This window comes from Panulirus ornatus, chromosome 65 (genome assembly GCF_036320965.1).
Source record: "Panulirus ornatus isolate Po-2019 chromosome 65, ASM3632096v1, whole genome shotgun sequence".
NCBI lineage: Eukaryota > Metazoa > Arthropoda > Malacostraca > Decapoda > Palinuridae > Panulirus > Panulirus ornatus.
In genome coordinates, this window is record NC_092288.1 from 22,433,088 (window position 1) to 22,438,645 (window position 5,558).

The following is a 5,558-nucleotide window of genomic DNA, read 5'->3' on the forward strand; positions in this document are numbered from 1 at the left end:
TGTTGGAGGTTTGCATGTTCTATGAAGGTGCTCGTTCCTTTGCACTTTGTTCGTATGTATATATATATGTATATGTATATATATATATATATATATAAGTAGGAGAGATGGCCAGAGCGTTATTAGATTATGTATTAATTGACAGGCGCGCGAAAGAGAGACTTTTGGATGTTAATGTGCAGTGAGGTGCAACTGTAGTGATGTCTGATCATTATCTTCTTGAGGCGAAAGTGAATCTTTGTAGAGGTTTTCAGTAAAAAAAGAGAGGATGTTGGGGTGAAGAGAGTGGTGAGAGTAAGTGAGCTTGGGAAGGAGACTTGTGTGAGGAAGTACCAGGAGAGACTGAGTGCAGAATGGAAAAAGGTGAGAGCAAAGGACGTAAGGGGAGTGGGGGAGGAATGGGATGTATTTAGGGAAGTAGTGATGGCTTGCGCAAAAGGTGCTGATGGCATAAGAAGCGTGGTAGGTGGGCAGGTTAGAAAGGGTAGTGAGTGGTGGGATGAAGAAGTAAGATTATTAGTGAAAAAGAAGAGAGAGGCATTTGGACGATTTTTGCAGGGAAATGGTGCAAATGACACGGGAGATGTATAAAAGAAAGAGGCGGGAGGTCAAGAGAAAGGTACAAGAGGTGATAAAGAGGGCAAATGAGAGTTGGGGTGAGAGAGTATCATTAGATTTTAGGGAGAATAAAAAGATGTTTTGGAAGGAGGTAAATAAAGTGCGTAAGACAAGGGAACAAATGGGAACATTGGCGAAGGGGGCTAATGGGGAGGTGATAACAAGTAGTGGTGATGTGAGAAGGAGATGGAGTGAGTATTTTGAAGGTTTGTTGAATGTGTTTGATGATAGAGTGGCAGATATAGGGTGTTTTGGTCGAGGTGGTGTGCGAAGTGAGAGGGTTAGGGAGAATGATTTGGTAAACAGAGATGAGGTGGTAAAATCTTTGTGGAAGATGAAAGCTGGCAATGCAGCAGGTTTGGATGGTATTGCAGTGGAATTTATTAAAAAAGGGGGTGACTGTATTGTTGACTGGTTGGTAAAAATATATGATGTATGTATGACTCATGGTGAGGTGCCTGAGGATTGGCGGAATGCGTGCATAGTGCCATTGTACAAAGACAAAGGGAATAAGAGTGAGTGCTCAAATTACAGAGGTATAAGTTTGTTGAGTATTCCTGGTAAATTATATGGGAGGGTATTGATTGAGAGGGATGAAGGCATGTACAGAGCATCAGATTGGGAAGAGCAGTGTGGTTTCAGAAGTGGTAGAGGTTGTGTGGATCAGGTGTTTGCTTTGAAGAATGTATGTGAGAAATACTTAGAAAAGCAAATGTAGGTATGTAGCATTTATGGATCTGGAGAAGGCATATGACGGAGTTGACAGAGATGCTCTATGGAAGGTATTAAGAATATATGGTGTTCGGAGGCAAGTTGTTAGAAGCAGTGAAAAGTCTTTATCAAGGATGTAAGGCATGTGTACGAGTAGGAAGACAGAAAAGTGATTGGTTCTCAGTGAATGACGGTTTAAGGCAGGAGTGTGTGATGTCAATATGGATGTTTAATTTGTTTATGGATGGGGTTGTTAGGGAGGTGAATGCAAGAATTTTAGAGAGAGGGGCAAGTATGCAATCTGTTGTGGATGAGAGATCTTGGGAACTGAGTCAGTTGTTCGATGATGATACAGCGCTGGTGGCTGATTCATGTGAGAAACTGCAGAAGCTAGTGACTGAGTTTGGTAAAGTGTGTGAAAGAAGAAAGCTGAAAGTAAATGTGAATAAGAACAAGGATATTAGGTACAGTAGGGTTGAGGGACAAGTCAATAGGGAGGTAAGTTTGAATGGAGAAAAACTGGAGGAAGTGAAGTGTTTTAGATATCTGGGAGTGGATATAGCAGCGGATAGGTACCATGGAAGCGGAAGTGAGTCACAGAGTATGGGAGGGGGCGAAGGTTCTGGAAGCGTTGAAGAATGTGTGGAAGGCGAGAACGTTAACTCGAGAGCAAAAATGGGTATGTTTGAAGAAATAGCGGTTCCAACAATGTTATATGGTTGCGAGGCGTGGGCTATAGATAGCGTTGTGCGGAGGAGGGTGGATGTGTTGCAAATGGGATGTTTGAGGACAATATGTGGTGTGAGGTGGTTTGATCGAGTAAGTGGTGAAAGGTTAGATGTGTGGTAATGAAAAGAGTGTGATTAAGAGAGCAGAAGAGGGTGTATTGAAATGGTTTGGTCGCATGGAGAGAATGAATAAGGAAAGATTGACAAAGAGGATATATGTGTCAGAGGTGGAGGAAACGAGGAGAAGTGCGAGACCAAATTGGAGATGGAAGGATGGATTGAAAAAGATTTTGAGCGATCAGGGCCTGAACATTCAGGAGGGTGAAAGGCGTGCAAGGAATAGAGTGAATTGGAACGATATGGTATACCGAGGTCGACGTGCTGTCAATGGATTAAACCAGGGCATGTGAAGCGGCTGGGGTAAACCATGGAAAGTTTTGTGGGGCCTGGATGTGGAAAGGGAGCTGTGGTTTCGGTGCATTACACATGACAGCTAGAGACTGAGTGTGAACGAATGTAGCCTTTGTTGTCTTTCTAGTGGTACCTCGCGCGCACGCAGGGGGAGGGGTTGCCATTTCATGTGTGGCGGGGTGGCGACGAGAATGGATGAGGGCAGCAAATATGAATATGTACATGAGTATATATAAGTATGTCTTTGTATATATATTTATGTATACATTGAAATGTATAGGTATGTATATGTGCGTATGTGGGCGTGTATGTATATACATGTGTATGTTGGTGGGTTGGGCCATTGTTTAGTCTGCTTCCTTGCGCTACCTCGCTAACGCGGAAAACAGCGACAAAGTAAGATAATGAAAAAAGAAAAAAAAAAGAATATATATATATATATATATATATATATATATATATATATATATATATATATATATATATATATATATATGTATAATTTGATTTAGTCATTTCAAGTCATTGAACTAAATGCCAATGCCTCCTATGCAGCATTTTTTCACTGCTTCTATTCAGTGCTCATTTGGCTTTAGATCACCAGAGTTTACTAAATCTGCCCATTTTTCTCATTTACATTTTACAGGTCAAGAGAGTCCATTCTGTAACTTGCTTCGATTATGCTAACAGTGAGTAAAAACGTGCACAAATGACAGCAAAATTTATTTGCCACCTTTGAGTCCAGTCCATTAGTTCGTCTCTGTAAATTTGTAACTTTAGACTTCACATTTTTGTTGTATATTTCCCAGATGACTGTGATCTGTGGCCTGTGATATCTTCCAACGCTGCCATTTGTCGATAACATTATATATGATCAAGATAACGGGTCCCAAAACTGATCCGTGTAGTACGCCACTTGCTACACCCAACCAGTCTGAGGCGATGAACCAAAAAAAAGATCTTCTAACCATCGACATACACCCACGTATCCGTTCCAATCTGCTGATATGGATGGGAAAACGTCAAAAATGAAGCTGAACTACAAGATATGAATGCCCTGCACGAGGGAGTTCATCTGGAGGATAAAAGGAGCGAGCCTTTAAGAGGATACCTTTTGGCTTAGGAGAAAGTGGCGGATCAACTCGGGATTGACAATTAGATAATGTGCTTAACTGCAGGAAAGAAGAAACAAAGTAGAGGGTTTTGTGAAATATGCAAGATGCGAGGTGAGTGCTCTGAGCTCTCTCTCTCTCTCTCTCTCTCTCTCTCTCTCTCTCTCTCTCTCTCTCTCTCTCTCTCTCTCTCTCTCTCTCTATCTATCTATCTATCTATCTATCTATCTATCTCTGTGCGACATTCACGGTCATGCGTGTGCACGCATGACCGTGCATGTCGCACAGTCTATGTTCTCCTCCTCGGGTCGCGAGACCTGATCAGCTCTGATAAAGCAACGATCATTCGACACAAGATTATCAATCATTCTCGTTGATCACCAGTTTTCATCAACGAATCAGAATATGGTTCTCGGCCATTTCCCACGACCGTTGTCCATCCCTCAGTCACTCACACTCCTATCCCACGAATAATAATCATACAATTTTTTTTTTCTTTCTTTCGCCAGCAACTAAGATGCGTCCTCTTACTACTCACTACCATTCCATTATCTGCCCACCTCCCACTTCTCTCATACCACTCACTTTTCTCGCACGTTAGCAGTGCATCCTGGAACACCTCCTGTTTTTCATCCACACTCCTAGTTTCACATACTCTCCGCTACTGCCATTCCACAATCACTCTCTCTCTTGGTATCTCTTCACAAAAGCTTCTTTTCCAAACTCGCTTACTCTCACCACTCTTTTCAACACACATCATTTCCTCTTTTCGGAAAATCTCTCCAAATCTTTATCCTCGCTTCACCTGATGATCAAACATTCCATCAGCTGCAGTTTCAGTACATTCACATCCAAAAGTGCTTCTTTTGCATTCTTATCAATTTGTATATAATCCAATAATGCTCGCTTTCCGTCTTTTTCACTCATCCATGTATACTTATATAGATATGTTCATCTTTTTAAGGCAGGTGTTTACAATCATCAGTCCTTCATTAGCACAAAACTCCACGAGCTTTTCACCATTTCTATTTACCTTATTGAACACCACCATGATCCCCGGTTATACAGTCAAATGCCACATTATCGTACCCCAACTGATGACACATTCAACTGCTCCCAAAGCACTAGACACTCTTGTGGGCAGATGCGTAAACACGAATGATCACTCATACCTTCCAATACATTTTCTTTTTTTGGCTCACATTGGTCTAGAGCTCACCTCCTGACTCTCTTTCACACGCTTCCACAACTCCTGCTTCAAGCGCAGTGCTACCCCTTCCTTAGCTCTTGCCCTCACACCAACCCCTGACTTTACTCCTATGACATTCATAAATCATTTTTCCCTTTTATCTTTCAGATCTGTTTCACTCGGATAGATGATACACATACTCTGTCACTTTCGCATTATGCTCGACCATCAACTTTGACTTTCCCGCTGATTCACTATCTCCGTCAACAGTAGCCCAAGGGGCCTGAGGCAAGGCTGGAGTAATGATTAAAAGTGATTAAAGCCATGGTAAGCAATTACTAGCACTGTAGACTGATTAACTTTGTCAGCAGCTTAATACAATGATTATATAAATGGAGCTATGATTATCTGTATTTACCTTTTCATACCTTTTTATCTTATCTTTATCTTTAAATGAAGTTATGATTATCTGTATTTATCTTTTCATACCTTTTAATCTTATCTTTATCTATAAATGAAGCTATGATTATCTGTATTTATCTTTTCATACCTTTTTATCTTATTTGTATCTATAAATGAATCTATGATTATCTGTATTTAGCTTTTTTATTCCATTTTATCTTATCTTTATCTATAAATGAAGCTATGATTATCTGTATCTATCTTTTCATACCTTTTAATCTTATCTTTATATGAAGAATCCGTGTCATGTGGTTTGTTATTCGTCTGTAGAATTAACATCTCTACTATTTTATCAATTTAACTTTTTTTTTTTTTTTTACATACGTG

The 5,558-nt window shown here is 40.4% G+C and overlaps 1 long non-coding RNA gene across 1 annotated transcript; it reads left to right on the forward strand.

The window, feature by feature from the left end:
* Positions 1-3,280: 3,280 nt before the first annotated feature.
* LOC139746478 (uncharacterized) lies at positions 3,281-5,176 on the forward strand. The gene is made up of 2 exons (XR_011712159.1): positions 3,281-3,694; positions 4,938-5,176. It is a non-coding gene; the product is annotated as an uncharacterized lncRNA (long non-coding RNA).
* Positions 5,177-5,558: the final 382 nt, after the last annotated feature.